This window comes from Salvia splendens, chromosome 12 (assembly GCF_004379255.2).
Source record: "Salvia splendens isolate huo1 chromosome 12, SspV2, whole genome shotgun sequence".
NCBI lineage: Eukaryota > Viridiplantae > Streptophyta > Magnoliopsida > Lamiales > Lamiaceae > Salvia > Salvia splendens.
Window position 1 is genome coordinate 24856031 of NC_056043.1, and position 27428 is coordinate 24883458.

The window sequence follows — 27428 nt, forward strand, 5'->3', positions numbered from 1 at the left end:
TTTGTCCGTTTGCTTGTGGGTGGGAGACCGAAGTGAACCGCTGTTGAATATTCAGCTCTTGGCACCAATTCTTGAATGTCTTGTCGGTGAACTGAGTCCCGTTATCCGAAATGAGGATGTGGGGTAAGCCAAATCGGCACACTATGTTCTTCCAGACGAAATCCAATGCCTTCGAGCTCGTTATCGTAGCTAATGGTTCAGCTTCTACCCACTTTGTAAAGTAATCCACGGCAACGATAAGGAATTTCATTTGCCGAGGAGCTTGTGGTAGTGGTCCCACTATGTCTATGCCCCATTGCATAAAAGGCCAAGGGCTTTGCATAGCATATAGATCGGTTTGCGGCATCTTTGGGATATTTGCATGGATTTGGCACTTCGTGCATGTCTTGACGAGCTGCACTGCGTCTTGTACCAAAGTTGGCCAATAATACCCCCATCTCAGAACTTTTTTAGCTAAAGCTCTAGCTCCGATGTGGCTACCGCAAGATCCTTCATGAACTTCTCTAAGGATGTAGTCCGTTTCTTCTGGTCCTACACATCGCAATAACGGTTGAAGGTAGGACTTTCTGTATAGGACTCCTTCATGAAGTTCATACCGAAGTGCTCGGCATGTGATTTTCCGAGCTTCTCTCTTATCCTCGGGCAGTTGTCCTTGATTTAGATACTGTAAGATCGGCGTCATCCAGTTCGGCGAGCTGGTTACTGAATGTACCTCAGCTTCATCAATGCTTCTGTGCATCAATTCCTCCACCTTTGAACTTGGATATGAGGCTAACTTACTTAAAATATCTGCTCGGCTGTTTTCCGCTCTGGGAATGAGGATTATCCGAAAATAAGAGAAACTTCGGCTAATGCTTTGCGCTTTGTCCCAATATTTCCTCATCCTCTCATCACGGGCTTCACTTGTACCCAACATGTGATTCACTACGACTTGTGAATCACAATGGATTTTGAGAGACTTGATAAATAGACTTTGCGCTAGCTTGAGTCCGGCAAGGAGAGCTTCGTATTCGGCTTCATTATTAGTAGTTGGGAATAAGAACCGAAGTGAGTAAGTTACCTCGTGTTCGTCGGGAGCGATAAGTAAAATACCAGCTCCACTTCCCGTTTTATTCGAAGCTCCATCTACGAACCCGCTCCAGCAGTCCGATGGCTCTACTTCGGATTCCAGGGGCTGTGCTAGTTCGGCATTGGTAGAATTTTTCTGTTCTGCAATGACAGGGATTGCTTGATCGAACTTTGCTTCTGCAAGAAAATCTGCCAAGGCTTGTCCCTTGATGGCTTTCCGAGGTAGGTATTCGATTGAGTGTTCTCCCAACTCTATGGCCCATTTGGCGATTCTGCCTGATGCTTCTGGCTTGGTCAAAACTTGCCGAAGTGGAAGATCGGTTAAGACGCATACCTTGTGAGCATAGAAATATGGCCGCAGTCTCCTTGCTGCATTTACTAATGCCAGAGCAATTTTTTCCAGAGGTTGATACCTTGTTTCTGGACCTCTTAATGCTCGGCTTGTAAAGTAGATGGGAAGCTGCTTTAGGCCTTCTTCTCGTACAAGCACCGCGCTAATGGTCTGATCTGATGCCGCTAAGTATAAGAATATCACTTCAGCATCTGTTGGAGCAGAGAGAATAGGAAGCTCGGCTAAATAACTTTTGAGCTCGTCAAAAGCCTTTTTCTGCTCGACTCCCCACTCAAACTTTGGTGCCTTCTTTATCACTTTGAAGAATGGCATTTGCTTTTCGGCTGCTTGGGAAAGGAATCTATTCAGTGCGGCTAGACATCCAGTTAGCCTTTGCACATCATGTATGGACTTCGGCATTGCCATGTTCTGAACAACTTGAACTTTTAGCGGATTTGCCTTGAGTCCTTCCTTTGAAACCCAACAACCTAGAAACTTTCCCGAATCTACCAAAAAGGTACATTTTTGGGGATTGAGTTTGAGGTTGGCTTTTCGGAGCACGTCGAGAGTGGACTTGAGATTGTCTTTGTACTCCGAAGTGCTTCTGCTTTTAACGACTATGTCGTCAACATACACTTCAACCTCCTTTCCGATCAAATGCCGAAAAAGCTTATCTATCATCCTTTGATATGTGGCTCCGGCATTCTTTAAACCGAACGGCATTTTTTTATAAGCAAAGATGCCGAAGTCAGTAATGAAAGCCGTTTTTGGAGCATCATTCTCATCCATTAAGACTTGGTGGTAGCCTTTGTATAAATCAAGAAAACAGAAAATTTCGAAGCCGATCAAAGCTTCTACTTTTTTGTCTATGTTCGGAAGGGGATAGCAATCTTTAGGACAGTGCTTGTTTAGATCGGTAAAATCTATGCACATCCGCCATCCTCCTTCTTTTTTCTTGATCATCACAGGATTGGCCACCCAAGAGGGATATTTCACCTCGAATAATACATCCGCTTTCAGTAATTGGCGGACTTCGTCATGGATGACTTGATTTCTTTCTGCCGCAAAGAGTCTTTGCTTCTGTTTTATAGGCCGGACTGATGGATCAATATTTAACCGATGAGTGATTACCTCAGAGGGCACTCCGGTCATGTCCAACGGAGACCATGCAAAGACATCTTTGTACTCCTTGAGGAGCTGGATGGTCTTTTCCCGGAGTAGAGGCGTTCCCGCGAAACCGATCTTGACCGTTCTGGATGGATCATCTTCGTATAACTGAACGGTCATTGAGTTCGGCTTTGGTGTGACTTCGGTCATTTCGCTTGCCTCTGACTCCGGCTGCTGTGATTGCTATGCTTGATGATGCCGATCTGATTGCTCGGCGCTTTTAAGCGCAATCTGCAGACACTCTTTTGCTCTCTTTTGATCACCTCGGATGACCGCTATCCCCCCTTTAGTGGGGAGCTTGATGGTGAGATGATAAGTAGAGCAAACGGCCCGAACTGCGTTGAGCCAGTCTCTTCCCAGGATGATGTTGTACGGAGACCGAGCTTTTACTACAAAGAACTCGATCATCGTACTGGAGCTGGTAGGCACTTTTCCCACTGTGATCGGAAGGCTGATAATACCTTCAGGGCGGGTGTCCTCCTGGGCGAAACTTTTCAGAGGAAGTGGTGCCGGACTAAGCCGAGCTGGATCCACTTCTAGTTTATCGAAACATTCTTTAAAAAGAATGCTGACTGACGCTCCTGTATCCACAAACACTCTGTGGATTAGTTTGTTTGCCACTCCGGCTTGGATGACAATAGCGTCTTGATGAGGAGAGATGGCCGGGACGGGATCTGCATCTGAAAATGTAATCACTTCGTCCTGCTTCAGCCTTTTATGCGTTGGCTCCTCTCGATTGAAGCCTCTGCGCTCTGACTTCAGGGACGATTTAGTCTTCCCGGCAGGGAGAGCATCAATAGTCAGGATTACTCCATCATATTGCTGCTCGTCATCGTCTTCGGGATCCTGTTGCCTTTTCGGATCCTGAGGAGCGCAGTTCGCACCTCTCTGCTTTTTGTTCTTTTTTCGGCTGCTTGCTTTGGTATTTTTTTAATGTCCCTGCTTTCACAAGAGCATCAATACCTGCAGCCAAATGTCGGCACTCCTCGGTATCGTGACCGTGGTCTTGATGGAAGGAGCAATATTGATCCTGAGGTCGACGCGCGGCCGATTTCGTCATCCGCTTTGGTTTTTCGAACATATCGGAATGCAGTTCGAAAATTTCCGCTCTTGACTTGTTCAATGGTACGAACTGAGCGGGCGGCTTCTCAGGATTGAGACGTGGCCCCAATCGGTCTTGCACCGGAGTCCTTTGAATCCTTTCAAAAGGAGTTCGGCGAGGATGTCCCTGATCGCCAAAAGGAGTTCGGCGAGGATGTCCCTGATCGCTATGATCGGGCTTCCTCCTGTCTCCTCGGGATGAGCTGTCTAAAGACCGTTTGCGACGGTCTGCCTCATCGGCACGGGAGAACTGGTCCGCAATGTCCCACATCTCTTGAGCTGTTTGCGGACTGCATTCCACGAGCTTTCTGTAGAGAGCTCCGGGCAGGATTCCATTTTGGAATGCCGAAATGACAAGTAGATCGTTGAGATCATCTACTTGTAGGCATTCCTTGTGGAATCTCGTCATGAAGTCGCTGATCTTTTCGTCGCGACCTTGACGTATAGAAAGCAGCTGAGCCGAAGTGATCCGGGCTTGCGCTTTCTGAAAGAACCTCCTGTGGAAAGCATCCATTAGATCTCGGTAAGATCTAATGCTGCCTTGGGGGAGGCTATCGAACCACCTTCTCGCGTTCCCGATAAGCAGCTCGGGGAACAGCTTGCACATATGGACCTCATTGAGACCCTGGTTCGCCATATTATACTGATAGCGTCCCAGGAAGTCATGAGGATCCACCAATCCGTCATAAGTCATCGACGGAGTTCGGTAGTTCTGTGGAAGGGGAGTTCGGGTGATATCGTCCGAGAACGGAGTCTTCAATGCTCCGTACATGGCGAACCCGGCATCTCTTCGGTGTGGAGGAGATGGAGATCTCCTGTGATTCCGGTACCGAGGAGGAATAGGAACATGTCGGGGTTGAGGATTCTTCTTCCTGGAAGACACGGCACTACTGCGGTAGTGACTTTCATGTCTGGATGAGGAAGGAGAATCCACCGTTTTCGTCTTCGGTTCTTGGCTCTTTTGCAGGAAGGCTAAGAACTCATCCTGCTTCTCAGCCAAGAACAGCTTGACAGCCTCATTCAAATCAGGCTGCTGGGAAGACTCGGTGTGTGGACCTTTTGAGCGGCTTGTTCCTTCATCGTGAAAACTGGAAGTAGATGTCTCCCGAGGCTGTTTTCCGGACCTGCGGGCTGGACTAGCTTCCTCATGGTTTTCACGAACGGTATTACGGGTAGTATGTGATCTGGTATGCATTTTTTTTTGGGGTGGAAAAAGGGTCAAAAATTCGCTTTATCACAAATTTGGTTCTCTGTTTCCCACAGACGGCGCCAGTGATGGTTTGGCGAATTTTTGATGGTGATGAATGCAGGAAAATACAGATTACGACACAGAGATTTACGTGGTTCGATTTACTGAGGTAAATCTACGTCCACGGGAAGGAAAGAGGGCAGAGTTGTATTGCTTGATCTGTTTTCTACAGCTTACAATACAAACTTGCTATATGATCTATTATGTCTAGAGAGCTTCTTTAGAACTTAACCCTTTTCTATCTGATCTAAGTTCTATTTATACATTGAACTAAGATCGTGGCTTGCATCACCACTAATGATGGTTGTGGATGTCGTGGAGGTCATGGAGATCCTGCATGGGTCCACTATCTTGCATGAGATCCTGCATGAGTCCACTATCTCTGTACTTGGTCCACTATCCTGCATGTGATCCTGCATGAGTTGACTATCTTCCAGTTCGGTCGAATACTGAGACCGAACTGCTGAACTATTGCCGAGCAGCTTTAGCCGATCTGAGAGTAGAGCTTGACTGGTCGGCTTTTACCGAGCTGTAGGCTGGGGCCGAACTCTTTGGTAATGCCGAACTGATACTCTTCCTTGGGCTTTGGGCTGATGGGCCGTCACTGCTGTTGGGCTTGTTTAGTCCGTACCCCATCCGTACCCCATCAGTTAATGTCCAAAATCCTGTTATCATTGACCAGAATTACTGCCCTGACCATCAAGCTTGTCCCCATCAGGTCAGCAAATAAACTTTCGTACTCGTTCGAAAATTGGAATTTGAAATTAAAATTGTTAATTTTGGAATACTTGTAGGGTTCGGGTGTGAAAATTAGCAACGTAAGATATGAAGATATACATGGAACATCCGCGACACAAGTTGCAGTAAAATTCGATTGCAGTCAAACGCGGCCTTGCAGTGGAATCAAGCTGGATGATGTGAACCTCACTTTCAAAGACAAAACAGCCACCGCGTCGTGTTCCAACGCTGGTGGCTCAGCTGATGGAGTTGTCAACCCTAGCAGCTGCTTATAAGTTTTACTAATATATACTTACTGAGGCTAATTAGATTATAGAGCATAATTTTACTGTTAACAAAATTAACTAGAAAGAAATTTATGCATGACATGTAGAGACTTTCATGCAAGTTTGTGAGTTTATATGACATAAGAAAAAATGAAATCGCACGTGGCTGGTACGTAGCCCGGCTACGGTTTGTCGAGATAATCTTTGGAGTGTTGTAAGATTTGTTATCATCAATTTATAATTTATATGTAAATGTAATGCAGGTTTTACTTTGTAATGAAGGAAGATGTATGTTTACTTTTTTTTTCTGCGTGTTATCTGTTTGAGTTGCTATTTATTAGTGTGACGATTTATATATCACACTTTAATGCCGTTTAATTTCTTAGAGGAAGTGTGGAATTCTCATAATTTGATTTAGTCATGCTTATGTTACGCCGGTTAAGCTATGCTGATATTCCTGCTAATTAAAGCATGTGTTTGGTAGGTGATTAAATATGTATCATGTTTGGTTTATAAGATTGAACTCTTCAACTTAATCCTAGATGGATAGTCTCATGATAATTAGTCATAGTCTCCCCCTCCAACTAAAATAATCTCACAACTTAATCCTAAATCGATGGATAGTCTCATGATATTAGTCATGACAACCGAACGCCACCTTACACTACAAAAAATATCTAGCACCGAATTGCTAGATAAAAGGCAAAACTGTTAAGTAAAACGGTCGACATCGAGTACTCGCCGAGAACCGAAAGTGTTTGGCATTTGCCTCGTCGGAATACTTTCATTAGTTCCATGCACTTTCGGAGTAATAGTTAATGCTGATCAACATTTAATTCATTTGAATTTGAAATGCTCTAAATCAATTCTTCACTTTTTTTTCTTTTGTATGAATTTTTCACTAATTAGGCTCGTCATATGCTCCATCAATATCGTTGTTTGTTTCTTGAACATATTATATGCTCGAGTTAGTTATTCATAATTGTTTGTCAAAATATTATGTACCACGTAATATTACGATAATGCCCTTAACTTAAAACACATACTCAGGCGGTTTTCGATTGAGATTTTAGGCTCCACAGACATAAAAAATCATTCGTAATATTAATACATATACCCAAAAATTTACGGTTAGCAACTTATCATTAATATTTAGCTTCATTGTATTACTATTTCATAGAAAATACTCCATCCCCCTCTCCTTACAAGTACTAACATGGAGTAGTAGTTTTAACTCCTCTTCACAAAAATTCTTCAACTCATCACCAATCCCCAAAACTACCACTCCCAAGATCTCAATGGAAAATCCAATTGTTTTAATTTTATTAATGTTTCTACCCCAATCATGGGCTTCTCAGACATGGTACAATGTGGTCGATTTAGGAGCAAAGGGTGACGGAAAAACCGACTCCACCTCCACCGTCGCCAAAGCATGGAGACAAGCTTGTGCCTCCACAAAACCCTCCACCATTTACATTCCCCATGCTAGATTCTTTCTTCGGAATCTCCACTTTAATGGTCCATGCAACAACCGAGCTATCACCATCGCCATCGCCGGCACCCTCCTCGCTCCGCCCGACCTCAGCGCCGCCAACTGGCTTCTCTTCGATGGCGTCTCCATCCGCGGCGGCAGCTTGTGGGCCTGTAAGAAATCCGGCGGAAACTGCCCTCGTGGTGCTACGGTACGTGCTTCACTATTTCTTTTCTTTAAATTTTTTTTTATTTCGAATTATAGGTTAACTTTTATGGTCTAATGAGAATAGTAGAAATTAACTGCCACGGAAATTGTTGATAACTAATGCGAGGTTAGTGATATAGTGGAGGGGTCACGGTTACTACAAATTATGTGCATACTATATATAGATGAGACGAAAAAGGAATTAATTTTCAACTGATAATTGATGTATAATTTGGTGAGAGGATGAATGTTTGAATATTGGGGTTTAATAATCTCATGATGTGTAGACATTAGGTATTAGGAAATCGAAGAACATTGAAATAAGTGGATTGACATCCATAAATAGCCAAATGTTCCACATAGTGATAAATGGATGCCAAAGGCAAAATGTGAAGTTACAAGGCGCCAAAGTAACGGCGCCGGGAGATAGTCCCAACACCGACGGAATCCACGTTCAGCTCTCCAAGGGCGTCACCATTCTGAATTCCATAATCAGCACTGGCGCCGCCAATTTGTGGATCCAAAATATCCACTGCGGCCCGGCCCGGGCGATGGCATTAGGTCAATTCACATCCGATATGTTCGTTCCATCATTTTTTTTAATTTGTCTCGTATTTCATTTTTATATTTTATCGTTCAAAACAGTATCGGAAGCCTGGGCAAGGGTCTCGAAGAAGCCGGTGTACAAAATGTGACGGTTAGAAGTGTAAAGTTTGACAACACTCAAAATGGTGTGAGAATAAAGACGTGGGGGAGGGAGACCGAGTAAAGGCTTTGTGAGAAATGTGTTTTTTGGCCATGTCACCATGAACAATGTCCAAAACCCCATTATCATTGACCAAAATTACTGCCCAAATAATCAAAATTGATATTCTTAATTATCATTATTTTGTTCTAATTTTATTTGTGTGACATGTCCTAAATTGTATTGCTTGTGACTTAGGTATCGGGAGTCAAAATTAGTGATGTGACTTACCTAGACATTGGAGGAACACCAGCAACTGAAGTAGCGGTGAAATTTGATTGTAGCAAGGCTAATCCATGCCGGAAATCCAGCTCAAAAACGTTCGTTTGAGTTTCAAAGACCAACGGGCTCGAGCATTGTGCTCCAATGCTGCGGGGACGGCTGATGGCTGAATCGAACCATCGAGCTGCTTGTACTGATGATTCCAACTGTGGTGTAGTTTGGTTGAGGGAGGCTGCGGTGGTTTTATGTTCACAACGGGTCTCGCCGGCGTCTCGCGTCTCGTCTCAGCGAGACGCGTTGCAGCCTCCATCTCGTCCCGTCTCGTCGCGCGTCTCGTCGCGCGTCTCGCCTCGGCGAGCCACGAGACGAGCTGTCTCGCCACGCGCCTAGGCGACGTGGCGCAGCCCGGCGTCGTGCGTGACTCCCACTCGCCGGCCCGCGAGTGGGCGTCGTCACGTGCTGACGCAATAAATATTTTTTTTTAAAAAAATTCGAATTTAAATAAAAAAAAAATTTTGTAACGGTATTATTACCGTTTTTTTGTTTTTTTTTTATATTTTTTTTGTTTTTTATTAAATTTTTTACTCTATAAATACTCCTAAACCCATCCTCATTTACACACAACTACACATCTATTCTTCCTATCATCTAAATTTTCTCTCAAATTTTCGCTGAAATTTTCATAACCCAACTCAAGATGTCCGGCGACGGCGAAGGCATCAGCCAACATGATGTTGAATCCCAGGAGTTTGCGGGTACAGTCGGCGCTGCAGGAGGATCCGCGAGTGGGCGCCGTCGGCCGCAAGGGACGAAGGCGGCGAAAGCGGCTAGAGCAAGGAAGGGCCGAGGCGAATCAAGCCAGTCGGCCTCAGGATCGGGCTCGCGAGGAGGCTCGGACACACTTATGGTGGCGTACATGACCGCCACAATGGCGGACACTTCCCGCTTCTCGCACTCCCAATTCGCGGCCTGGTGGAACGGAATTGTGCATATGGCAGCACAACTTGGCCTTCCGACTCCCCCTCAACCTCGACCGCCTCCGGAGGATGATTAGCCCTTCCGATTAGTTTTTTTTTTTTTGTGTGTTTTTTTATTTTGTGTTTTTTTAAATTTTTTTTTTGTGTGTTTTTTTTATTTTGTGTGTTTTTTTTTTTGTTTTAATTTTAATAAAGTGTGTTTGTTTAAATTGAATTGGGTTTTAAAAAAAATTATAAATTAAATTGAATGAATAGTAATTAAGAGACGATATAGAGACGGTTAAGAGACGGAGCGTTGCAGGTTCCGTCTCTTAGTTAAGAGATGGAGGAAAAAAGGACAGTGGGGCCCTCAAATAGTGCTCAAATAGTAGTTAAGAGACGGTTTAAGAGACGGTATAGAGACAGCGTTGTGGATGGCCTTAGTTATTAAAAGTTATTAGTAAATATTTATGATTATCCTAGTTATCAAATATTGTGGACATATTTATTAGCAGTGACTGAACCCAAAATTGTTACTCTCGAGTCCAAGTTTGAGGTATTTTTCGGTGTCAGCATGCTAGAAGCTACTGCAATATGACGGTCGAGAGGGTTGTAAGAGATATAGATGAGTAATTATTGGTAAACACAAGAGGTATACTTCATATAATTGTTGTTGTAGAAATGGAATCAACGTCAAAAGATTCGATATTGCTGGAAAAAATAATAGTGATGTTGTTAGAACTAACAAGTAACACTCCTTTTTTCTCGACCAGCATCTAAACGCCAAATAAATTACAGATAACATCACTTTTTACATATCTATGTCGCTACAATATGAATTGAAATCTTACAATTTCAATAATTTCTAGGTATCTTATTTAAAAAACTCAATGAAGATAATCATTTGTAAATAATAAATAGTTTATACCACTGAGAGTAAGAAAGAGATGTTTAAGTGAAAAGATCTTTGTTTGCTAAAAATAAAAATAATTCAATTATCTTGTAACTTACCTATATGAAAAAATTACTAAACTAACAAGGAAATTAGGGAGTATCATTTGGCGCAGTCTGTCAATTTCTTCTTCTACTTATGTTTTCAATTTTATACTCAAAACGCTCTTATTCTAAGTATTTCCTTTTTTGAGATGTCCAATTCTAAATAAAACATTTTTAAAATATAAATTTTTCTCTTTCAATTAATTTTTTTGAATCTTATTTCACCAATTTTTTTATTTAACTCATATAATAATACTGCATAAAATTATGTACGGAAGAAATGCTCTAAGTGGGATGGAGAGAGTATTGGCTTTCAAATAAATAAAATCTTACTCCATCCGTCCCATGTTACTTGCAATGTTCCATTTCGGCTCGTCACAAACTACTTACACTATTTATAGTTTAAGTTAGAATTAATGTATTTAATTAATATGTTAGATTAAGTTAAGAGCTCCTTTATTAAGTGATGTCTCATTACACTTAAAATTCTAATTTCATTAGATTAAAAAATCAATCCCAAATTTACTGCTTAAAATGAAAAGTGCAAGTAATATGAGACGGATTGAAGTATTCTACTGTTATCTAACCATCAAAATCATTTATTTTATCATTTTTTTCTCATGCATTGTTTAATTTTTCACTTCTCTATCCTATTTTATTAGTTATGAATTAGAATCTCATGGTAAATAAGATTATTTTATGTGGATAAATGGATTACTACTCATGAGTTTTTATTGGAAAGTGGTACAGTATAGGATGAAACTCTTTCCAGTGGCAACTGAGGTATTCTTAATTTTTGGATTATATTAAGAGTGTCCACTATGGAGTGGACGCGGCTATAGCCGCGAGGGTGGGCGGTCGGCGGGCGGACTATAGTGGCGAGGTTGTCCGTCTCGGGGGCGGACGCGGAGGACGTGGCGAGAGACGGCGGACGTGCGATCGCCGGGTGATGGGCGAGGATGCGGCGGGGGGACATAGCTAGGGGTGGGAAATTATACCGAAATACCGAAATACCGGACTTACCGTACCGGAAAAATATAGAAAATACCGATTTTTCGGTATACCGGAGTTTCCGGTACGGTATGATACCGTACCGCAGTGTTTCGGTACGGTAACGGTATCAATTTTTCTATACCGCGGTATACCGATACATTTATATATATAGGATTGTGATCAAGATAGAACCATTCTTAAACGTAGAACAAATGCCAAACGGAGGTCGTTAGATCTTTTAATCCAATGGTGTTGATTTGCACAGCAACTTCCCATTACAACCAAAACTATTATTAATGGGTGAATGCAGAGAAGTGAAAAAATAAAGCATGCATGGACTCTTCTTCGTTTCATTCATTCTTCCATCAACATGTGAGTTTTTTCACATGTTGAGTCCGGAATGTCGTGAAAACATAGTCTAATATGTATGATTTTTAATCTTGACCGTCATTTTTTCCTCATCCAATGAATAAAATATATAGAGTTCTAGGTTCTACACTTAAGAATGGTTCTATCTTTAACGCAACCCTATATATATATATATATAGTATTGTATTCAAATCCTTTTTCCACTATTAATCCAATCTCCTTTTTAATCTCAGCCGTGGATTTGTTGTGATCGGATGGTTAAAACATTGACAGATAATTAGTTAATTTCTTAAATTTTAAACGTTTAAAGGGCATAATAGAGATTAACATTTGTAGTTAGTTATGGAATGCTCCATAATTTTAGTCGTATTATTTTATGCAGATTTCCCACTAAGTATTTGTGCAGATTTTCATATTATTTTATGCAGATTTCGTTTAATTTTTAATCTCAGCCATATTTAGCTTCGAAGGAGGCATGTTGACATATAAAAACAGAAATGAACATAATGCAGGCACATAGGCAAATAATGTAAGCACATCAACTAATAATGAAGAGCTTATACCGAGTAATGAACAAACAAATATTCGATCAACTCCTTGACAATATAAAAAAACTTTGACATGATGCATGATACATGACATATAATGAATACAAATATACACATTAATGAACATAATCATTTACTTAATGAGCATAAGCTATTTCAACAATGACCAACGACAATTCATGCATATATGAAAATAATTCATTAACATATTAACGTAATGCAGAGATTATATGAGGTAATGAATAAACAAATATTCCATTTGGCTGTTGACAATTAAAAACAGAAATGAACATAATGCATGCACATAGGCAAATAATGTAATCACATCGCCTAATAATGAACAGCTTATACCAAGTAATGAACAAACAAATAATCGATCAACTCCTTGACAATATTATAATTTAAGTTGTGCCGTGTGTCGTTGTTTGGCGAACGTTTCTTGTTTGCCCTAAGGGTTTGACAAGCCTAGGGGCTAGGGTGTAGTATGTTCTAAGTCTAAAAAATGTTGTCCAAATACACGAGCTGAGGTAATTCGTCTAGGGTTGCACATGCATAACGCGTGGGTATATTTTAAAACAGATATACATAATGTACATATTGTGTAGTATAATGCGTAGTTTAGTTTCTGTAACGCATTGTTTGTGGTATGTAATGAACATTTATCCTTACCCGTTTAGTTCAGGTTCTATAATGAACATTGTTTGTGGTATGTAATGAACATTTATCCTAGCCCCTAGTTTAGGTTGTGCCGTAATTCGATGTTTTACCCACGTTTCTTATTATCCCTAAGGGTTTAACAAGCCTAGGGGCTAGGGTGCAGTATGTTCTAAGTCTAAAAAATGTTGTCCAAATACACGAGCTGCAGTAATTCCTCGGGGTTGCACATGCATAGCGCGTAGGCATTTTTTAAAACAGATATACATAATGTACATATTATGTAGTGTAATGCGTGGTTTTAGTTTCTGTAATGCATTATTTGTGATATGTAATGAACATTTATCCAGCCCCGTTTCATTTAAGGTGTGCCGTGTTTCGATGTTTGGTGCACGTTCCTTGTTTTCCCTAAGGGTTTAACAAGCCTAGGGGCTAGGGTCTAGTACGTACAACAGCAACCACGTGATGCATAAAACAAGATAAATAATGCATTCAAATAGCCAAATAATGTTCAGAAACAGTCAAGTAATGAACATACAAATAATGCTCTGAATGTTAACGAACAATGGATATTATTGGCAATATAATGGACCATATGTGAACTGCAATGTATACGAATAAGATGTGCCGTGTTTCGATGTTTGGCACACGTTTCGTGTTTCCCCTTAGGGTTTAATAAGTCTAGGGGCTAGGGTATAGTACGTACACATAAATAACAACGTTTAAACTGATACTAATAAAGCATCGAATGGTTACGAATAATGGATATTATTGATTATATAATGCACCATATATGAACTGCAATGTATACAATTAAGATGTGTCGTGTTTCGATGATTGACACACGTTTCTTGTTTCCCCTAAGGGTTTAATAAGCCTAGGGGCTAGGGTATAGTACGTACTCATTAATAACAATGTTTAAACATAAACGTATAATGCACCGAATGGTAACGAGTAATGGATATTGTGGACTATATAATGCACCATTTGTGAACTGCAATGTATACGTATAAGATGTGTCGTGTTTCGATATTTGGCACACGTTTCTTGTTTCCCCTTAGGGTTTAATAAGCCTAGGGGCTAGGGTATAGTACGTACTCATTAATAACAACGTTTAAACCGATACGAATAATGCACCGAATGGAAACGAACTGATACGAATAATGCACCGAATGTTAACGAGTAATGGATTTTATTTACTATATAATGCACCATATTTGAACTGCAATGTATACGAATAAGATGTGGCGTGTTTCGATGTTTGCCACACGTTTCTTGTTACCCCTAAGGGTTTAATAAGTGTAGGGGTTAGGGTGTAGTACGCACTCAATAATAACAACGTTTAAACTGATACATGCACCGAATTTTTGTTCGTTATTGGATTCTATAACACTGAATTACTCTAATAACTGTGCGGTTAACTCATTGAAGTACTCATCAGCCCGTTGATAGTTCGTATTTCCTACAACAATCAAAATAATGACAACTACTATCTGGTGCCTTCAGCTTCTCCATGTTATTCAAGTAAGAGCACCAAGTGTCTATAATGACCGGGCTGACAGCTTTGAACGGTTCCAACGAAAGGAACTCACTCTGCACCGTTTGTTTTTAGTTGTCCTCATACACAATTGCATCTCTGCATATCAAAATCAAACGTAATGTAAAAAAACAGGCTACATAATGCACTATCAAATCCAAATAATGAAATAATATATCATAATGCATTCACATATTCAAATAATGTAGTCATATTGGCAAATAATGAAGAAAATTTAACAAGTAATGAACAAGCAGATTTTCAATGTACACGTTCACAATCTATAACCACACCAACAACTCTAATAATGTAATCATATAGGAAAATAATGCATTGATATACAGTTTTAATACACATAATCTAACACTAAATACCCTTCCGCTTTTACTGTATAACACAGAATTACACATAATTCAAGGATATATGAAAATAATGCATTTACATATGAACATAATGCAGAGATTATATGAATTAATGAATATATTAATTTTAGATTTTTTATTTGACAATATAAAACAGAAATGACCATAATTCATTCACATTTTAAAATAATGTAGACACATTGACAAATAATGAAGAGATTTTAAAAATTAATGAACAAGCAGATTTTCAATTTACTCTTCTGCAATCTATAACCACACCAACAACATTCATAATGTAATCATATAGGTAAATAATGCATTGATATACAGTTTTAATACACAGAATGTAACACTAAATACCTTTCCTCTTTTACTGTATAAAACAGCATTACACATAATTCAAGGATATAGTAAAATAATGCAATCACATTTGAACATAATGCAGAGATTATATGAATTAATGAGTATACTAATATTACATTTGTTATCTGACAATTTAAAACAGAAATGACCATAATGCATTCACATATTCAAATAATGTAGTAACATTGGCAAATAATGAAGAGATTTTAACAAGTACAGAACAAGCAGATATTTTGCTAATAAAATATCAATTCGAATTGCAAAATTATGTTAAACCATGTCGGAGTAAAATCCAAAAATAAACATCAATTCGAATTGCAAATGAAAAACAAAGGCTCACCCTCTTGCTGGGATTGTTGTGAATTTGTTGGTCGTCCTCTTTTTGTCATTTTAAGAACTGCGAAGGAATCCAACAAACAAAGGGGAATTAGACTGTATTAACAAATACGGCCGGTCGGTGGTATGCAGTTGAATTGTGGTGTGTTACAGGCGAAACTTGGAGAAAGGGTTGTTGCAACTCGAAAATTAAACTAGTACATACACATTCGAAAACCCTACCTCTTCTTATTGGCGAAAACGGTGATGGTGGCGGTGGAGTATTGTTCAGAACAGAACGGATGACTGAAAATCGAAGGTAACAGCGGATGAATTTAAGCTTGTATCGGCGAAAACGGTGGTGGAGGCGGCTAGGGTTTGACTGGAATTTGAGAAGTCAAAAATGGAGAGAGAAGCTGGAGTAATTAAGGATGATGATGAATGAGGCGTGGAGTACATGGAAAGTAGTGGGTGTATCCCGCTAAAATCTCGGCTCCTCGGTTTCTCCAGATCTGAGCACATATAATTACTAATTCACCCTCATAATGCACGAAATAAACTAAATAATGAACTACGGAATGCTACTATAAGAATTAAATCTAGATCGTTCATCCTCAAGATCCAACGATCCCAATAAAAACGGAACTTAAATCTAAGTGGTATATAGGATTTTAACACTACCCTATATATATATATATATATTAATATTAAATATGTTAATGGAATTAGCTATGTGGGGTTTATGGTGGGTTTTGAATTAGCAAAGGAAAAAATGTCGGGACATGAAACATATTGTACAGATGTCTATTTCCAAATAGATTATGTAGTAGTATTTGATTATATTTGAATTTGGAACTTATAATACTTTTAATTTTGATTAGTTTTTCCTTAAACTTCTTCACATCTATTCTTGAAATATAACAAAAATACATAGGATTCATTTTACATTTATCTGACTAGTGCTTTGTTTCATGCAGTATGCGAATTGCTAAATAAAAAATATAAAGATATTTTGAAACTTCTAATCATTATAATTATTTTAAATGTTTTTTCATAAATATAGTTCATTTTCATTTTTGTACAGATGTCTATTTCCGAATAGATTATGTAGTAGTATTTGATTATATTTGAATTTGGAACTTATAATACTTTTAATTTTGATTAGTTTTTCCTTAAACTTCTTCACATCTATTCTTGAAATATAACAAAAATACATAGGATTCATTTTACATTTATCTGACTAGTGCTTTGTTTCATGCAATATGCGAATTTCTAAATAACAATACGAAAAAATATAAAGATATTTTGAAACTTCTAATCATTATAATTATTTTAAATGTTTTTTCATAAATATAGTTCATTTTTCATAAATATGTTATAATATATATATATATATATATATATATATATATATATATATTACATTTATATATATTATATTTAAAAAAAATTAAAAAATAGAATTTTCTAATCCACGGTATACCGCGGTATACCGTTACCATACCGCATACCGTTATTACGGTATACCGAAACACGGTACGGTATACCGTAATAACGGTATGGTAACGGTATCAAAAATTATCATACCGAATTTCCGGTATATCGGAAATTCAGTACGGTATCGGTATGAAATTTTGTCATACCGTAATTTCCGGTAAAGTATGCGGTATGGCACGGTCGGTACGGTATACCGTACCGACCCACCCCTAGACATAGCCGCGCCTATAGGCGCGGCGACTATAGTGCGGACATCCGCCGCGGCGCCTGCGGTCAAAATTTAATTTTTTTTTATTTTTTTCCTCTATAAATACCACTCCCCACCACTTATTTTTCACCATTTTCATAAAATCCATCCACTCACTATCTACACAACCACTCTCTAAAAAATGCACCGAGGAGACGACGAATCACCCGACTCTCAGGAATCGGGATATGACAGCAATCCATCAAACCCCTCGGCCTATCCTTCGCAGCCATCGGGTTTTGGCGGATATGCTTCTCAGCTGTTGCGTCCATATACGAGAACAACCCTCGCCACGCTGAGAGTGGCCGCAGCGCAGCAGATGTTAAGAACCTGTCTGAGGGCCAATACCACATGGAGGGCTGCCCGAAGTTCACCTTGTGGGAAGAGTATCTTGTCCTCGCGGATTGTCCGAAATTCAGGTCGATCGTGGCACACGAGGTGGGAACAGCTCCTGGGCCAAAGCGCACAAGGCACAACCTTGCCGGCGACTACAGCAGTGGAAGCGGCTCGCACGAGTTCGAGCAGTCCGACGAACAAGTCGAAGAGCCAGCCGATACTAACACTAGGCGACGACGGCCCATGGGACAACAGGCCTCTATCCGCAGCACCAGAGGGGGTAGAAGTGCCTCCCGCCTATCGGCGGGCGCGTCCGGATCGCGCATCCACCAGCCAGCCCCAATCCCACAGCCCACGGTGCAACCCCACGAGGTATTGGCCAATACCATAGACGTGCAGTTGATGCAACAACTACAAGACGTATGCATGTCATGCGCAGGGGAAACTGACCCGTACGTCAGGAACGTCTACAAGAGACTCATCACTCGGATTGAGAGTCGACTGAGGTTGGTTGATAATGCGCCTGGGGATACCGCGACCGGCAGCAGCGAGAGAGGAGGAGGAGAAGAAGAAGAAGAAGAAGAAGAAGAAGAGGAAGACGAGGAAGCCGACTCCGACACCGAGTAGACGGTGGCGGAGTTTTGTAGTTGTATTTTATTTTAATTATTCGTTGTATAATTTTACCGGTTTGCAATACAACGAATATTCGGCCCTAATTACCTCGTTTTCTAGTTATTTACACTGCGATTATTTAAATTACACTTGATTGAAACTAAAAATATTTTAAAATGAAAATTGATTATAAAATTTGGGGGCTATTGGAGGTGTCCACTATAGTGGCGGAAATAGAATTTTGGGGCTGTGAATAACAAAATTGAGGATATGGACAAAAACTGGGGCGGGGCTATTGGGTGTGTCCGCCTTATAGTGACACCCTAAGTTCAACTATCAGATTTTTGGGGCTTTTGCGCCAATTATTATTAATCTAGAAACCCTTGGAAGATAAAGGATCTTTGATCTGCCTGAGAGGTTCAGAAGCTTTAATTTGATCCTTGAATGAAAATTCACATGATATTATCCAACTATTGTTTAGTTGCAGAGTTTTTAGGAGTGAATGGGTCTGACGATTGAATAAAGGAGTGTGTGATGATGGAAAATATAATGGAGAAACAGCAGAGTTTTCGAAATATGGCAATGGAGAAGCAGAAGAGCTTCAGGATAGCGATGGAGAGGGAGATGAGTTTTGGCGGAGATACCCCCTTCAGAAGTTGGAGAGTATCAACAATTATGTGAGGGATTTGGTGTTGAAGCAGAACCAAGAAGGTGAGACACCTCTCTATGTTGCTGCAAAGAATGGTTTTGGGGGAGTTCTTGAAGCGTTCGGATGCTGAGACTTTTGCAATTCCTGCCAATATCCATTCCATGTGGCTGACAAGCATGGCCATCTTGGTAAAAATTTGATCTTTAGCTCAATTGTGTTTCAAATGCTGCTCATTTTCCAATCGTTTGAAACTAGAAGAATGTGCTAGTCAGATTTGATGCAGCATTGGTTTTCTTTGCTTCTTCTTAAGAAATTATATGCTCTTTCCATGATATGGTGTCTGCTTGCATTTGTTATTGACATGGCTTTATTCGAATATGGAATATGATGATATCGTCGATTAATTTACAAAATGTAAATTATAGTTTATTAGTTTCCAATACCAGGGGCTTGAACCTTTTTGGTTTCTGATATGACTTTAAACAGCCAGATAAATTTTTGTGTTATAGAAGGATTTGAAGGTATTAATATTAAATCTTCAAGATTGATTGAAATGGATTTGTTTCTGTTGACAGATAATTTTTCATCAGGCTTATATGCAAATTGCTCACTCTATATGTTGAGTTCGTCATTGATGTCTTATTTTTTGATTTTAGCTCATAGCAAGTAATCGGATTAAATTCATTCGCACTCTTCTAGTAAGTAGTAACCTAGTGAGGCCTTATTCTTCTTTTTTATTCCTTGAGTACATGATTCTGCCATTGCTTTTCATAGGCTGGCACTTACTTAAAACCACTCTATATTGACTGACCAATAAATCAAATTAGGCGTGCTATGGAGCTCGATAAATTGCTGAGCTTCACTTATACTGACATGTTACTGTTAACATGAATGTTCAAATAGGCCCTTTCAGGTTGCCATCATTTTCTTGACCTTTTTCCTGACCATCTTCTGTTGGATAAACAACAATAACTCGGAAATGAATCTTATTTTCTTATTGAATCAAGATTGATCTCCACTGATTTGGGGTAAACAAAACCATCAACCTGTTAATGTTCTGCTTTTATAATTGATGAGAACAACTTTCGTGTGAATCTACAGAAGGAGTTTCTCTGTTTCTTCCCTAGCCTGGTGATGTCGACAGATCTCACCAATTCTATTTTCCTTGCACACAGTAACTGCCCAGGGGCACTCTGGCGTGGTAAATTTTCTTTTGGGAACTGATTCAAACCTAGCTAATGTTGGGTTACAAACCTATCCCACATCGGATGAGTGAGGGAAGTTGGAAGGTGTATATAATTCATGTCCAACCCCAATTAGTTTGAGGCCTTTTGGGAGTGACCCAAAAACAAATCCGTGCGGGCTTGACCCAAAGCGGACAATATCAAACTAATGTTGCAGTCGACGATCCTAACAAGTGGTATCAGAGCCCAGATGTCTATGGGTTGTGCCTGGATGAGCCCCAGTTAGGGTCGGGCCCTGAAGGACTCGGGTTAGAGTCGGGCCCAGGATGACCCAGGGGCCAGGGTTGGAACGACCCATGTTTGTGTCGACTGCGTTCCCGATGTGGTCTCGGTTTGAGGGGAGATTTGTTGTTTTACAAACCTATCCCACATCGGATGAGTGATGGAAGTTGGAAGGTGTATATAATTCATGTACAACCCCAATTAGTTTGAGGCCTTTTGGGAGTAACCCAAAAACAAATCCGTGCGGGCTTGACCCAAAGCGGACAATATCAAACTAATGTTGCAGTCGACGATCCTAACAGCTAAGAATGCTTGAAACAATGGAAAGAGTGTGCTTCATACTGCTGCTAGAATGAGGCACTTGGAAGTGGTGAAGCCTCTATTGGATAAAAATCAAAACATCGGCTTTAAAACTGATACAAAAAGTCAGACAGCATTATACATGGCCATCAAAGGGCAGAATGTGGAGATTGTAAGAGAGCTCATAAAACCCGACCCATTATATGTTGAAGATAACAAGCGAAATACTACACTTCACATAGCAACAAGAAAGGGGCGAAATCAGGTCTAGTAGCTTCCTTCTCTCATAGTATGATCTGACTGATATTCAGTTCAAATACAAATGTTGATATATGGTACCATATCTTTGCAGATGGTGCAATGTTTACTATCCGCGGAGGTGACCAACGTGAACTCGACTAACAGTGCAGAGAGACTCCTCTAGATATCATAGGGAAGTTTGGAACTCCGGAGTTAGTCACCTTATGAAGGAAGCGGGAGCCATTCATTCCAAAGATCAAGGAACCCCCCCTCCTCCACTTCAGCAAAGCAGCTCAAACAGACGGTTAGTGATATCAAGCATGACGTCCAGTCCCAACTCCAGCAGGCCTGTCAGAAGAGGTTCAGGGTACAGAACATTGCAAAGAAAGTGAAAAGCTTTAAATCAAGGGTCTCAACAATGCCATCATTTGCCACTGTCGTTGCTGTTCACATTGCTACTATTGCTTTTGCTGCTATATTCATCGTGCCTGGTCAGTATGTTGAGGGTCTACAGGAAGGGTTTTCGGTAGGGGAAGCTCACATCGCGAACAAAGCAGCTTTCATAGTATTCATTTTGTTTGGCAGTGTGGTCTTATTCATCTTTCTGGCCGTGGCTGTTGTACAAACATATGTTGTCATGATAGAGCAGAAGGCCAGGAAGCAACTCATGTTTGTCATAAACAAGCTCATGTGGCTGGCTTGTCTCTTCATATATACATTGTTGTTGGAACTCACCAGCAATGGCTTGCATTATGTGCTACTGTGATTGGTGGTACGATAATGTTGACTACAATTGCGTCCATGTGGTATTGTGTGGTTTGGCATAGGCTGGAATACTCAAGGATGAGAAACGTAAGTATTCTTTCCCGTTCCTTGTCTCTGTCTATGGTATCCGACACTGATCTGTACAGTACAAGATATAAACGGATGTCTGTCGTCTACACCACATTCATATTCACGAGATATCTCTAGAGGAAAAAAAATGGCTGCTCAAACGTGATTGTAAGTACTACGAACCACCTGATGTTGGCAGCTCAGACATAAACATATATCTTACGTCACCTTGCATATCGAAAGTTCCACGCTTCTATGCACTGTGGTAGAGAATATTGAAAGTTCTAAGTAGGAGCTATTAGTCTACCATAAGATGCTATTAGCTATATTTTGGTAATTGATGTTACCTATATTATTTGGTACATGTGTACAACATATTATCAGAAATAGAAAAGTCTGATTTTGAAGTCCTCATTTGTTTGTTCATCGTATATATTCCTCATCGAAATCTGATGACATGCTTCATATTACTGAGATAGCCACCCTCTTGAGAAATTGGAAAATGATTTTCTACTAATAGCTAGGTAACTATGTACAATTTTACATGCTGACTGTATGCATCGGCAAGCCTGAGGAGAGTGGACGAGAGTCTTGGTAAATTGAGGTTTGTCTTAAGCTACATCAATGTTGACCTCCTCTGTGGGAACCTCCATGTTTCTTGGAAGTATTCCGTTTTGGTTCCATGGAAGGTTGAGCTGCGGGGACAATAGCCAAAGAAAGGTTCCCGGAGAAAATGTGGCGTACGTGCACCCGATGAGTTCTTGGTTGTGCCGTGCAGCTTCCTCTTATATTTACCAGCAAGATCACCTCTTTGTCTCTGGTGTCTTCAGACCACCAGCTTTGAGGGACCCCATCAACAAACTCCTCGGACGTGTGGAACTCCTCGTGATGCACGGCCACCTCTATAACTTGATCGGGTGCGATCATGCCAGCTGCAGGAGTGACCTACACGAATCTCAGAGGATTCAAGTTTCCACTAGATACAATCACAAATGGAGATATGATAATGAGAGATGTACCTGAAGCCATCTCGGAAAACCAAGCGAGGCTCTAGGGCGGTAATCAGATGCTACCTCGTTCTCGTTGACGGTGGTCTGACCTTGGCATAGGATTTCATAGAAGGCAGAGTGTTCCATGCTCTGGTTTGTGATGTTGAAGCTGATTGTATCTTGATTATTGAGTATTATCATGTTGGTGTTGAGATTGGTTTCAGGCACAAAGCGTAGTGCTTGGAGATGTGGTCTAATTGATTCATTCGACTCAAGAATCTTTCCGAACTCCTGCCTTCTCACTGATCTATCAACGTGAGCAATGTCTACGTTAAGCTTGCATCGCACCGGCTTGTGATCGCTTTCTGTCACATCCATACGTGCCTCATACCTTTTTAAGAGAGAGAAATATGAATGACGATGAATGCTTTGAAAGAAGAATATGATGATGAATGGAGAAATAAATGTGCCTACTGGAATATGGAAGCCACAACGGGGCACTCTAAACTGCATTCATCTGCCGGATTTGATCTGTTATCGCGATATAGAACTCTGTCGCACCAGGCCGGGATCCTTTTCTTCTCACCCGAATCATAGCCTTGAATGAAGAAAGATGTTAGTCCCGATGAAAGAAGCCGATATATAAGCAATAACCAACATGTTACCTCCTAATCCTGGTTTTCCTCTTTCAAACTTGTAGGTGGGTGGAAACCTAACAAGCGCCTCACGCATCCCTTGGAAGACTTTACCGGCTTTCATCTCTTCCCGGAGCTGGTCTTTCTCCCGAAGCCAGTCGAAACTTCTTTGAGAAACAAAGTCTCTTGCCTCGTCGTATGATATGCCAAAGAGACGGTAGTTGAAATCACCAAAGAAGATGACCATATCCGATTCAGCAAGATCAGGCTTTCCATCATCAGGGCTCTTGTCACTCTTTTGTGATTAGAAAAAGAAAAGGAGATTGTAACTTATTTCCAGAAAACAAAGAAATGATTAAAGAGAATTAGGTATGATGATGCATATACATTGGAGGTACGAGGCATCTGAGCGGCTGATGACACACCGGCTGCATCCGTGAAAAGAAAATAGTTAAAACAGGCGTGTGTAAGAGAAGATAGTGATGCAAAGCTTGGTGGTACCTGCAGAGTTGTTGTGCAAGTTTGATGATCTTGTGAATGTCATGTTCCGGAATATATGATCGAAATCGGAATTCCTCTTGTTCACTGCGTCCAAATGCGCCGCCAAATGGCAGTTAACGAAGCACATTATCCGGTCATACACTCTCAGTCGTAACCCTACTCCTCCCTACACCACATTTATTATGTCTGAGATGAACCAAACCTAACTTCTACCAATCAAAATAGCTAGTTACCTTATTACCAATCGCTCGACCCAAACCACATGCAACTGCTGAAACGTCAAGATCCCCAGCGTGGCTTCGTAGAGTCTTCCTCACCCTGAAAAGACCTTGTCACTTCAAATTCTACACAACTGTTTTTGTTTTTGTTGTATATATGAAGACCAAACAATACCAGATTGCTATCATCAACCCGGCTAGCTGGCGAGACCCCACACGTTCAAAGGTATTTTCTTCGTCCAATGCCTTACCGATGTGATCTTGCCACCATTGCCCAATAGTACTTCCTTCTAGCCCTACCTAAAACGGATGGCTACTATTACAAGAATATACAACAAATCAACAACAAATATGTATTATGTTAACTTGGTTTCTTTACAGTTTCTTTTGCAGCTGACATTGCCAAAAAACCAGCTCCCATCTCCACTTCTTGTAGGCCTACAACAACAATGCCCACGTCTGCTACAGAAGACCCCAACCACGACATGAGGGCAGCGTGGGAGGCTCTACCTTGGCCAACATTCCACGTCCCGACCAAAATCCTCAAATTCTCCAGCCTCGTGTATATGATCTCCCTATCAGATAGTTGCGTTCGTAGTATTTCATCCACTGGCGAGGGTGAGGAGACGTGCCATCCACGTATGCCTCCATGAGTCGCTAAGCTGTACATGCATCCATTGCCAACAACCAACTTTATAACCGGCCCATTATGTGTGACCCAACCGGCTAGCAGATTCCCTTCTAGGTCAATGATCTGCACCATTCCGCTTACGTATCCGATCCATACTCGTGCACCATAACAGCAGAAACACAGGATGCCACAAGGGTGGTGAGTGTACTCTTGCAGACGGTTGCCATTTCCATCCCACTGGATGAGTGTGCCGTTTGAAGAGCCGGTCCAAATCATTCCATTGGATGCCAGTACTATGGCCTCTGTTCTCTTTCCATCCTCAGACGTCCCGCCTCCCTTTGCTGCTCTTCTGACAGCATCCGCAGCTCCCATGATAGCATTACGTGAGCGCTGCAAGAAGTTGGACTTCTCCTTCTTCGACTTGGTCACAAGCTTAACATTTGCCTCATCTTCAACCGGTTGGTCTTGGGATGATTTCTCCTCGGGACGATTCTCTGTCTGACCATCCACGGTGAACACTTTTATAAGGTCCCTTGTACGAGCATCCCTGGTTCAAGAGGCATAATCAATTATGAGTGTTAACAATAACTTGTCAAGAAATCAAAATATTCCTATAAAGGTACCATAAGGAGAAGGATGATGAACCAACAACCCAAACTTTGGCATGGACATGATCACACAACAAAGCTTTGATATCTGAAGAAGAAATGCTACTCGCGCCATTAACTGTAACATTGCTCTTGAGGTCAATGCAGGAGCGCTCCACCAACAGAGTAGCCATGTGTTTTTCCTCGGCTGGGAGAGAAAGCGATTTCTCCACAGCTTCCCATGGCCAGACCCTTATAGAGCCGCCCTCAGATCCTGTCCATATATCACCTACGTGACAGACACACGAGAATAGCTACGAACTGTTACTAGGAGTAAATGTGATTTTGACATAGAGAAACAAGATGCTACCATAAGAAGAAACGTCCATTGAAAGAACGGGGCCTCGATGTGCCTGCCAACAAAAATATTCTCTGAAGCTATTCTCGTCGGAGAAATTGAGGTCCATCTTCCATGATCTGATTTTACCATCTTTGTGGCCACTCCACACCAGCTTGCACCCTTGATCAACAATGAGGCATGTCGTTGGGGGTGTGCTTGCTGATTCGTAGAATGGTGCAGCATCTTCGTCACCTCTCCTCACCCTCCCACTCGTCCCTATCCCGGACTTATATGCATCTGCATAATTCCACACTCTCACCCCTGATTCCTGGCCTGCCCACAACTGTGCTTCTGTGCTTGTGATTGTCCTTATAAACTTCCCCACCTATACATAATCAATCCATGAATTCGCTTGGTACCATGCTTGTTAATATTATCCAAAACAAATACCTGAGTTTCTCTCAAGGGATGAGGGCGAAGCTCAATGCAAGGTGGGCGGTTGGGGTTGACGGGTGCTCTACTAGGCGCCTTGAATAGACCGACACCGCCACCATTACCCATAAACTCCATCAAGGGCTGATGCGGGTCATCACCGCCTCTGCCTCCGTCGACCTCAATCCTCTGGTTATCAACATTGGCTGCATTGCCGGTAACAGTAGAGTAGGGATAAAAATCGTCTTCTTCGGAGGAATCGTTGCCCCCTTGGTGGTGGTTCAAGATGCGGTTCTCGTCGAGGCTGTGTTTCCGGAGCTGGTGTTGGCGCTTGTTGGCGTTGTGCGGCGCTGTGTTCGTCCTCAGCTGGTGGCTGTAGGACTGACTCTTCTGCCGCGGAGGCGAGGTGGATACCCCCGCTAGCATGCACCTGTTGTCCTCGTCCTGTGGGGCCGTGGCATCTTCTTGGCATCTCTCCGCCGTCTTAATATTATGCTTTTGGACAAGTTTAGTTTTGCTAGCTTGTTCAATCTTGCCTCTATTGTCATCTTCCAACCTCTCATTCGGTTTCCGACTATTGTCTTGCTCGAACTTGTCGTTCGTTTTGGCGTTGTGTTTTCGGGTCCGGTCGTCTCCTTGGAGCTTGTCATGCGCTTTAGCTTTATGTTCTTCGAGTTTGGCGTGGCCGCCTTTGGGTGCGTGTTTGCCGGTAGGGGCTTTTCGAGATTCTTCGTCGGATTTGTCTTTGGTTTTGGAGTTGTGTTTTCGGGCAGGGGAGCTTCTTTTGTCTTCTTTGTGGGTCCTCTTGTCTTCGTCTTTGCGGGTCTTTTTGTCGTCTTCTTTGCGGGCAGGGTGCCTTCGATCGTCTTCATTGGATCTGTCATTCATTGTTGTGGCGCCTCTCGTGGTGTCTAGATGGAGAGATGATTCTTCATTATCGTCGTGATGAAATGCATTGATGGAGATAGTTTTAGATCCATGAAACAGTCAAAATGAGAGGGAGAAAGAGTGAAGAGAAGAGTGTGTGAGAGAGAGAGAGCATGGAGGGTGATGATGGTGGCAAAGGAAGACCGGGAAGACAGGCGAAGAATGTGGACGGACATTCTCATTCACCAAGCTTCACTTTCTATTTTCTTTTCTTGAAGGCACTTGTTTTTTATTCCTTATAAATTTTCTTTTTTTGGTGGCACAGAATAATAGTCTTTTTAGTATTTCATATTTCAATGAATATATTGTTTTAGCATTGTTTATGGTAA

The 27428-nt window shown here is 41.2% G+C and overlaps 1 long non-coding RNA gene and 3 pseudogenes across 1 annotated transcript; 2 read left to right on the plus strand and 2 right to left on the minus strand.

Annotated features, from left to right (window-relative positions):
• The first annotated feature begins 7248 nt into the window (after nt 1–7248).
• Nucleotides 7249–8762, plus strand: LOC121757752 (annotated as a pseudogene).
• A 5719-nt stretch (nt 8763–14481) lies between these two features.
• LOC121758469 lies at nt 14482–16058 on the minus strand. Its single transcript, XR_006041474.1, has 3 exons — nt 15902–16058; nt 15684–15740; nt 14482–14717 (listed from the first exon to the last, which is right to left on the minus strand). It is a non-coding gene; the product is annotated as an uncharacterized LOC121758469 (long non-coding RNA).
• Nucleotides 16059–18722: 2664 nt separating this feature from the next.
• LOC121759307 lies at nt 18723–22425 on the plus strand (annotated as a pseudogene).
• A 21-nt stretch (nt 22426–22446) lies between these two features.
• Nucleotides 22447–27357, minus strand: LOC121759306 (annotated as a pseudogene).
• Nucleotides 27358–27428: the final 71 nt, after the last annotated feature.